The sequence below is a fragment of the Chelonoidis abingdonii genome, chromosome 1 (assembly GCF_003597395.2).
Source record: "Chelonoidis abingdonii isolate Lonesome George chromosome 1, CheloAbing_2.0, whole genome shotgun sequence".
NCBI lineage: Eukaryota > Metazoa > Chordata > Testudines > Testudinidae > Chelonoidis > Chelonoidis abingdonii.
Window position 1 is genome coordinate 8,554,740 of NC_133769.1, and position 9,486 is coordinate 8,564,225.

General features: G+C 44.2%; 1 protein-coding gene and 1 long non-coding RNA gene across 2 annotated transcripts in view; one reads left to right on the plus strand and one right to left on the minus strand.

Annotated features, from left to right (window-relative positions):
- Positions 1-1,383: 1,383 nt before the first annotated feature.
- On the minus strand, positions 1,384-2,401 carry LOC116838332 (uncharacterized). Its single transcript, XR_004376908.2, has 2 exons — positions 2,363-2,401; positions 1,384-1,649 (listed from the first exon to the last, which is right to left on the minus strand). It is a non-coding gene; the product is annotated as an uncharacterized LOC116838332 (long non-coding RNA).
- Positions 2,402-3,287: 886 nt separating this feature from the next.
- The window catches only part of LOC116838328 (rab-like protein 2A), a 38,976-nt gene continuing 32,777 nt past the window's right edge, over positions 3,288-9,486 (plus strand). Inside the window, exon 1 of the mRNA XM_032803419.2 lies at positions 3,288-3,325. The gene's annotated coding sequence lies outside the window, so the exon portion shown is untranslated. The remainder of the gene's footprint in view (positions 3,326-9,486) is intronic.

Here is a 9,486-nt window from a genome sequence, read left to right on the forward strand (position 1 = left end):
AAGCCTTTTTTGGAAGTCCACTGTCCTTATTCTACTGCTCTCACTCTTCCCTTTTCTTGCAATCATAAAATCTCTCATTTTACAGTCACTTTTACCCAAATTGCCTCCCACCTTCCAATTCGCTACCAATTCCTCCCTGTTGGTTAGAATCCAGTCTAAAATGGCCGTTCCCCTGGTTACTTCCTCCACTCTCTGAAATAAAAAATTGTCTCCAATACATTCCAAAGATTTACTGGAAATATTGTGTTTTGACATATTACCTTGGGGGGAGAGATAGCTCAGTGGTTTGAGTATTGGCCTACTAAACCCAGGGTTGTGAGCTCAATCCTTGAGGGGACCATCTAGGGCAAAAATCAGTACTTGGTCGTGCTAGTGAAGGCAGGGAGCTGGACTCAATGACCTTTCAGGGTCCCTTCCAGTCCATGAGATAGGTATACCTTTCCAATAGATGTCTGCATAAAGTCCCCCTGGTCTCATGTTGTAGATATTTGTTGGTTGTTCTAGAAATGCCCTGTTCAGGAAGAGGAGGTGTTTGGTGGTCTCTAGTAGACCCCATCATAACCTCACCCCTATTTTTCATTTCTTGTATCTTTACACAGAGACTTCCAGCTGGTCTGCCTCTCACCATCTTGATTTCCTTAGGGAATATGGTCCTGGGCTGGGCCTTACTGAGAAGCACTGGCCCAGTTCAGGAGGAAGTTGGCTTGAATGTAACTGTGTGTAGTGAGATGAAAAAGGGAAAAAACTAGGTGGAACTTCAGGAAAAATGGGAGGTGACTCTGCAGCCTCACACAATGGAGGGGTGGGGCCCAATCAGCCTGCACAAAGCCAGAGAGAGTAGAGTGTAAGGAACTTGTCTTGCCCTGGCCCAAGAGGTCAGGGGGGGACTGGTTCCAGCTCTGATCTCAATGATCCTCACTGGCCAGGATGTTCCTGCAGGGACATGCTGACCCGCTGTGAAATCTCTTCTGCAGCCACAGGGACGACACTTTGTCTTTAGTGTCTTGTATTGGTGTTGATGAAATGCACTGATTTGAGCGTCCTGGTGCGTCTGTTACTGCACAGAACAGGTACAGCGCAGACAGCAGCTGCTCCAGCCACCTTCTCACCTTCCTAGCCTCTCCCAGTGACCTAGAGGAGGTTCCCTGCATGACAGCCTCTACCTATTCAGTCCTGAGCTTGTACCTCTCTCTGTTGAGAGGTAGAAACTGCACAGGGGTCAGTAAGTGCCCCTTAATAGCACACTTTAAACTGAATGGAAAAGCTGAAGTTTGAAAGTGAAGTTTTCCTGCTCCTTGTCTCTGCTCAGGACCTTCCCCATAACAGTCCTGACTTATCTCCATGACAAATCCCTCCAAGATTTGAGCATTAATGACAACAGTACAGAATTTCCTGGGGATTTATTAACCAAGGTGTTTTTCTGTAACTTATAAATCAGTCACCAAGGGACCTGTTAAAAGTTTGTTTGTCTAAGACACTCGCTGCTGCAGTGTTTGCCCTCAGCTGTGACTTTAAAAACATTATTTCTAAATTTAGTTAATTGCACTATCACATGAAAACAATGGGGAAAGAGGAGAAAATGCCAGTTGGTAAAGCAGAAAGTTCTCCCCTCTGCTCAGCCCTTCCTTCCTTTTCCATGTTCTAAGCTCCTGGGAAAAGAATGGACACAAAGTACTGAACGAGACATGGAAAGAATAGAAACGAGTTAAAGATTTTACAGCAGTTTAGAGTGTCAATATGTAGCCCAGGTAAATTAAAACACATTTAAAAAAAAATCCTGAATCAAGAAGCTTATAGTTAGTGCCACACAGAGCTAGAAGTCTGGCCTTGTATCCCTGCCCAGATCCCTTCTCTATTATGATGCAATACAACCGTCACATCAAGTTGTTACTAATGTGTATAAAAAAAAAACCCGAGGAGTCCTTGTGCCACCGTAGAGACTAACAAATTTATTTGGGCATAAGCTTTTGTGGGCTTCAGCCCACTTCATCGGATGCATACAGTATTTTCCACTTCACGCATCCGATGAAGTGGGTTTTAGCCCACAAAACTTATGACCAAATAAATGTGTTAGTCTCTAAGGTGCTACAAAGACTCCTCGTTCTTTTTGATGATACAGACTAACACGGCCATTACTCTGAAACCTGTCACTAATCTGTAAATTATTCCAGCTGCTATGTATCCTGGAGGTGTAACCCACACAATTTAGGCCCTCCAGCTCTCCTGGGTCTAGTGGCCCTCTATGGGTTAACAAGACCTTGTGCCAGTGAAGGAGACTTTACACAGTAATACCGTTAAACATGTACACGTATTTATTAACAATCAAGCAACAGAATAGACACGCCAAGCATCCACTGCTCACCACTCCCAACAAAGCAGCCAGACTTCTCTCAACGGTCAGACTGTGGCCGGCACAAAGTGCCCGAGGCCAAGCAATAGCGGGGGGGGGGGGGGTGTCGTCGCCGGTGTGCTGCGCCAATAAACACACCAGGGTGGAGAAGCAAACCAAGTTTATCTGAGATCTCAAAGCGGTGCAAGGAGACTGATGCCTCAGATCAAGCACACTTAAAGCAAGCGGCTTTTCTCTTTTATACCCGAGTTGTTTACTGCAAAACTTGCTGACTAGCTTATCCCCCATTCCTCCTCCCTCCTCCTTCCAGCTGCAGCATCTTTTCTCACTCAGTCTTTTGTCTTTCCCCTTCCTCCTCCCCTCTCCGCTGCTGAGACATGTGTTCTGTATCAAACAGTGGCCTTCAGTTCATTTTAGCCTAGCTTCAGTGTATTGCAGCAGAGAACTGGCTGTTACAACAGAAAACTAACTGCGAACACTACATTTTTGCAGCTATTAGTACATTAGGTTACACTAGGTTACACAAAGTGTTTAACAGGGAGGAACAATGGTTCATTGAGGCCTGAGCAGGAGGGCTTCATCGGCACTCGTGATCTTCCACCCTCCCGAGTTACCTAGGGTTATGCCTAGTGACACCAACAAGTCAGCATCAGATTTCATCCAGGTGGCTGGCTTCTGCAGGATGTAAGCATTCTGGCAGCTTTGTTCTTGAGCTGTGTCCTGGAGTTAGTTCCAGCTGACATCTCTTTTGACTCTCATTATATGGTTAAAATGAGAGTCCTTCTTATCTATACTTTTAACCAATTATTTTACTTGAAACATGACTATGCAATAAATTTAACCAATCATAATCCCAATGGGCTCAAACAACTTCTCTAGCAACAGCAAAACCTCATAATTGCTACTTATCAGCAGAAGCAACTTTGAAATAAAAACTCTCACAGGCACCCAGTAAGAAACTTGCAGAAACTCAAGGTTAGTTTGTCCCTACTTCCTTCTATTCCCATGAATGTGATTTTACTGTATCTATCTCTGTTAGTAAGGCTGCAGCTGCTATTTTTCTGTCTGCTGAGGATGAATTTTCCTGACTCTATAGTTTTTATTTCTAATTTATGGTGGCTGAGCATACAAGATGGCTGCGGGTTATGCTAAGTCGTACACAAGATGGCTGTGGGTCATGTCAAGTCCAGGCCTCTCACAACAGATGGTGGGAGATGTATCCTGGTCTCCTAGACTCTTCATAGAATGACAGCTGTGAAATGAATGGTTCTAGACTTCATATGGAGCAACAGGAGACAAGTTAATTGTTGTCGTCAATTGACACATGAACTGAAGGAGGGTCTGCACGTGGACTGCACTGTGTGTTGGGATGAGGTGAGGGAATATCTACAGTAGGAGAGAAGGTATTCCTGATACTGGAGTAACCAAACAACATTGTATAAGTCTTTGCCATGTCCACAGTGCGGTAACTGAGGGCTTGAGGTGCATGCTGGGACAGTGGCTGAGGTGTGGTGACCTGGTGATACAATGGCTGGGTTTATGGGCTCATGTGGAGGTAGAGCATCGTAATATCCAGTTAGGGCTAAGGCTGTTTGTGAAAACTGAAGTGAGTTTTCAACTTTTTGATGGTGAAATATTTCTCCAGAGGCCTGTCCTGGCTTTGTGCTGGGTTCAGAATGATCCTGAACAGGACAGGAGTGCCCCCTAGAGGCCAGTAGAGATTTGGGACACACAAGACACCACAAGCGGAGTGCAGCCAGTATGACCCGGCAATGAGAACTGTATGGGCAGAGACGGTATTGTCCATTGGACCAATTGGAATTCAACTGTAAGGCCAATAACAATTTATTACCATATTTACAGTAAATAACATTTTGCGATTCAAAAGCCCCAGACTCCAGCTAGAAAGTCGTGTAATAGCGCAGATTCCCGAATGTCAGACAATCTGTGCAGTACACACGTGTGCTCCAGCCAGGCCCTGTATGCCGCTGCTGTATAAATATACCTTGCCCTGAAGCCAGCCGCAGGGCATTGTCTCTGCTGCAGGGGGTCTGGCCCAAGGCTAGAGCACTTCCAGAAAGGAAGGCACAGCACAAATTCTTGGACTAGCAGGACATATCCTGTCACCACTCCACACCAGTGAGTGTCCCAGACTGAGGCAGTCAGTGGCCTCATAATCTGGAGTAGCCTACAAAAATGAGCATGTGTAAACATGGATGTGATGCACGCTGTGGCCCAGCACAGTTAGAACCTGGGTCTTCTTGCCTGTGTGGACAAATCAAAATGTTACAGTGGTTAACCTCTTGTTCTCTGACCCTGTTGGTACAGCAGTGCCAGAGGCACTAATCAGGATCAGGGCCCCATTCTGTGGGGCTCTGTGTAAACCCAGAGTAAGAGACCGTCCCTGCGCCAGAGAGCTCACAGTATAGCTGCAGATGTGAATCAAAGAGTTGCTGAAACAAGCAAATGGGTGGGGGGGTTGAGGGGAATGGTGACAGGACATGTGGTTAACAGAATGATTGTATGTCTGACGAACTCTGGGCTAGGTGGGAGTTTTTCATGGGAAGGGGGCTATTTTTGTGTTTAAGCTACAATAAATGAGATAGTGATGATCTCATTCACCCTGCTGATCACCTGCCCAGTCACTCATTTCTACATGTACAGGCAGGAGGAAAACATGATCACACACCACTAGGCCACAGGCTTGTTTAAAGCTGCTTGTTCTTGCAGTGTAGTCAACACCTGTATTGGGTACAGTCCTTTCTGCACAGAGTCATTCTTTCCAGATGACAATTCTGAGGAACTGTCCCAGACTAGAATTCCAATGGAGGAGGTTTTGGAACAAATTGATAAATTAAACAATAGTAAGTCACCAGGACCAGATAGGATTCACCCAAAAGTTCTGAAGGAACTCAAATGTGAAACTGCAGAACTACTCACTGTGGTATGTAACCTATCACTTCAATCAGCTTCTGAACCAGATGACTGGAAGGTAACTAATGTAACACTGATTTTTTTAAAAGGCTCTAGGGGTGATCCTGGCAATTACAGGCCAGTAAACCCAACTTCAGTACCAGGCAAACTGGTTGAAATTATAGTAAAGTATTATTAGACAAATAGATTAACATGATTTGTTGGGGAGAAGTCAACACAGTTTTTGTAAAAGGAAATCATGCCTCACCAATCTATTCCAATTATTTGAGGGCGGTCAACAAAAATGTGGAAAAGGGCGATCCGGTTGATAGAGTGTATGTGGACTTTCAGAAAGCCTTTGACAAGGTCCCACTCTAAAGGCTCTTAAGCAAAATATGTTTTCATAAGATAAGAGGAAAGGTTCTCGCATGGATCAAGAACTGGTTAAAAGACAGGAAACTCAGGGTAGGAATAAATGATCAGTTTTCACAGTGGAACAGGTAAATAGCAGCATACCCCCAAAGATCTGTACTGGGACTGGTACTGTTCAACATATGCATAAGTGATCTAGAAAAGGGGGTAAACAGTGAGGTGGCAAAATTTTCAGATGATACAAATTTACTCTAGATAGTTAAGTCCAAAGTAGACTGTGAAGAGTTACATAACTGGGTGACTGGGCAACAAAATGGCAAATGAAATTCAATATTGATAAATGGAAAGTAATGCAAATTGGAAAACAATCCCAACCATACAGATAAAACGATGAGATCTAAATTAGCTGTTACCACTCAACGAGAACTTGGAGTCATTGTGGATAGTTCTCTGAAAACATCCGCTTAATGTGCAGCAGCAGTCAAAAAGCTAATGATGATAAGAACCACTAGTAAAGGGATAGACAACTTTAGCAGGTCTTGGGTGAGTTCTCCCCTGACATCTAGTGATGAGCTGGTAAAAAAGGACCTCAGGAACAGAACGTGTTTGCATAGAACTGCCTGTTCTGCCTAAATGCATAGCATGATAGAGGTGCTTTGCCAAAATCACTTTTGACCAGTGTTGTTACAAATCACTTTAATATTGAGTGATGAAGTGGTGTTATCCTGATTGTACGAGTAAAGGGCATAAGAACTGTGCTCAGCTTGCCCTGACTGAGGGGGTCACCCTCAACTGAATTGCACTTGCTAAGCAGTGGGTAGGGATGCCAAATGCTATAAGGAAGAAAGAAGGTGAGGTCAGGTGTTCCTATGTGGGGTGGCTGTGGCTGCTTAGAGAGTCCTATACACTGTTTGGCTCTTCTCTCTCCACTGTTTAAAGACAACTGATTAGACTCAGTTGTATGTTGTTCTTTTGCTCAGCTATTACTAGAGCTGAAATAACTGATAACCAGGTGCTGAACCTTAGATCAACAGTAGCAGAGTGAATAGCAGCAACTGTGAACTAGCTGTAGCAGCTAGGGCATTGCTCAACACTGCCCACTGCAGGGGGGGGAAATGAACTCATGTGAACAAATTTCTCAACGCTGGGTCTTTGCTAACCAAAGACAGCAACTGAGTGGTGTGTTAAAGGAATATTTGTTTGTTGGACCTTCACACCACAAGGTGAGAAACTGAAGCATAGGCCTTAACCCAACATATTCTGGGGTGGGTGTTTGTTCGTGGTCATGTGCTTTTGAATCCTGGTTGTGGTGTTTTCCCAAATCAGTGCTGGGTTCCTTTTTCCTTTTTACTGATTGCTTTCTTGGCTACACACACTGTGCGCTTAAAAGAATAGTAGTATTTCCTCTTGGAGGCATCCAGAGGTGGTAGTTAATTTTCCAGATTGATGGATGGGAGCTTGAGCTGGTTCTGTTTTGTATTGTCAAGAGAAATCCTTAGATATTGAACACAGAAGGATTACAATTATAAGACAGAAAATATCATAATGCCACTATATACAGCCATGGTACACCCATACTTTGAATATTGTATGCAGTTCTGGTCACCCCATCTCAAAAAAAAGATGTATTAGAATTGGAGGAAAAGTACAGAGAAAGGCAACAAAAATGATTATGGGTATGATGAGGAGAGATTAAAAGGCCTAGGACTATTCAGCTTGGACAAAAGATGACTAAGGAGGGATATGATAGAGGTCTATAAAATCATCACTGGTGTGGAGAAAGTAAATAAGAAAATGCTATATATCCCTAATATAACACAAGAACCAGTGGTCACCAAATGAAATTAATAGACAGCAGGTTTAAAACAAACTTTTTTCCACAATGCAGTCAACTTGTGGAACTTGTTGCCAGGGGATGTTGTGAAGGCCAAAAGTATATGTGGGTTCAAAAAAAGGATTAAATAAGTTAATGGAGGATCAGTCCATGAATGGCTGTTAGTCAAGATGGTCAGGATGCAACCCCATGCTCTAGGTGTTCCTAAACCTCTGACTGCCAGACTAGATGATAGGGGATGGCTCACTTGATAAAGTGCCTTGTTTTATTCATTCCCTCTGAAGTGTCTGGCACCAGCCACTGTCAGAAGACAGGGTACTGGGCTAGATGGACCATTGGTCTGACCCTGTATGGTTGTTCTTGTGTTAATGTCATGTTCCATTAGCTGACTCTGCCCTCTCCTGCCTACACCTGGTGATTCATGAAGCACCCATTCTTCCCATGGTCTGCTCCTGTCCTAGTCAGACTCTGTCCTTGAAATATTCCTGGACGGTCAGTGGTTCTAGGCTTCTCTCTGCTGAAGTCTGTATTGTACAAGTGCAAAATGTCAGTGTTGCATTAAGGTAATAATTGGAGATATACCAATCTCCTAGAACTGGAAGGGACCTTCAAAGGTCATTGAGTCCAGCCCCCTGCCTTCACTAGCAGGACTAAGTACTGATTTTGCCCCAGATGGCCCCCTCAAGGATTGAACTCACAACCCTGGGTTTAGCAGGCCAATGTGCAAACCACTGAGCTATCCCTCCCCACTGTGAATTAATGATGACTGAAAGATTCAGCAAAGAGTTTCCTGTGGTCCTGGGTGTAGACCCATAGGGAAAGCTTGTGCTGCTGCTCCCTGGCATGAGAGAAGCACAGGGGCTCTCCAGACAGCTGGGAGAAATGCAATGTCTCCCCTGCTGGCGCTGGGTTCACAGCATGGCTGGACATGGGGAGTGGCCTATTTGGAGAGTGGGGAGTAGGGAAGTTAACTTTTCTAGTACTCTGTGAAGCTTCTCATTTTTATTGCTCATTGTTTGTCAAGTATTCCCAGAGAGCCTGGCTCTATACACGGGATGCTGCTAGCTTTGCCCCAAGAGTCTGGATAAAGGGTAACAAGACAACATTCTACAACTACATTAGAAACAACAGGAAGACCAAGTACAGGGTAGGCCCATTACTCAATGAGGGGGGAAAACAATAACAGAAAATGTGGAAATGGCAGAGGAACTAAATGCCTTTTTTGTTTCAGTTTTCACTAAAAAGGTTAGTAGCAACTGGACATCTAACTTAATGAATACCAGTGAAAATGAGGTAGGATCAGATGCTAAAATAAGAAAAGAACAAGTTTAAAAATTACTTGGACAAGTTAGATGTCTTCAAGTCACCAGGGCCTGATGAAATACATGCTAGAATACTCCAGGAGCTGACTGAGGAGATATCTGAGACATTAGCAATTATCTTTGAAAAGTCATGGAAGATGGGCAAGATTGCAGAGGACTGGAAAACAGCAAATATAGTGCCTATCTAAAAAATGGGGATTAAGGACAACCCAGGGAATTACAGACCAGTCAGTTTAACTTCTGTACCCAGAAAGGTAATGGAGCAAATAATTAAGCAATCAATTTGCAAACACTTAGGAGATAATGAGGTGATAAGTAAGGGTCAGCATGGATTTGTGAAGAGCAAATCATGTCAAACCAACCTAGTAGCTTCCTTTGACAGGGTAACAAGCCTTGGAGGGAGAGGGAGAACCAATAGATGTGGTATATTTTGACTTTAGTAAGGCTTTTGATACTGTGTAACCCTTCTGAGCTGGCAGCAACAAGGGCCGGGTTCAGTATCCAGGCGTTCCGTTTCAGTAACACAATGCATAACCGGCTCGAGCCCCCACCCAGTGACCTGGGACACTCACATAGCACACCCTCCTGGGCGCCTCTAGGAGGCAATACTTCCCCTCTCGCAAGTACGGAGTCTGAGTGTAGCAAAATCTTTTTAATAAAGGAAGGAATCAATGCGGCATTCCATTGGAGAAACA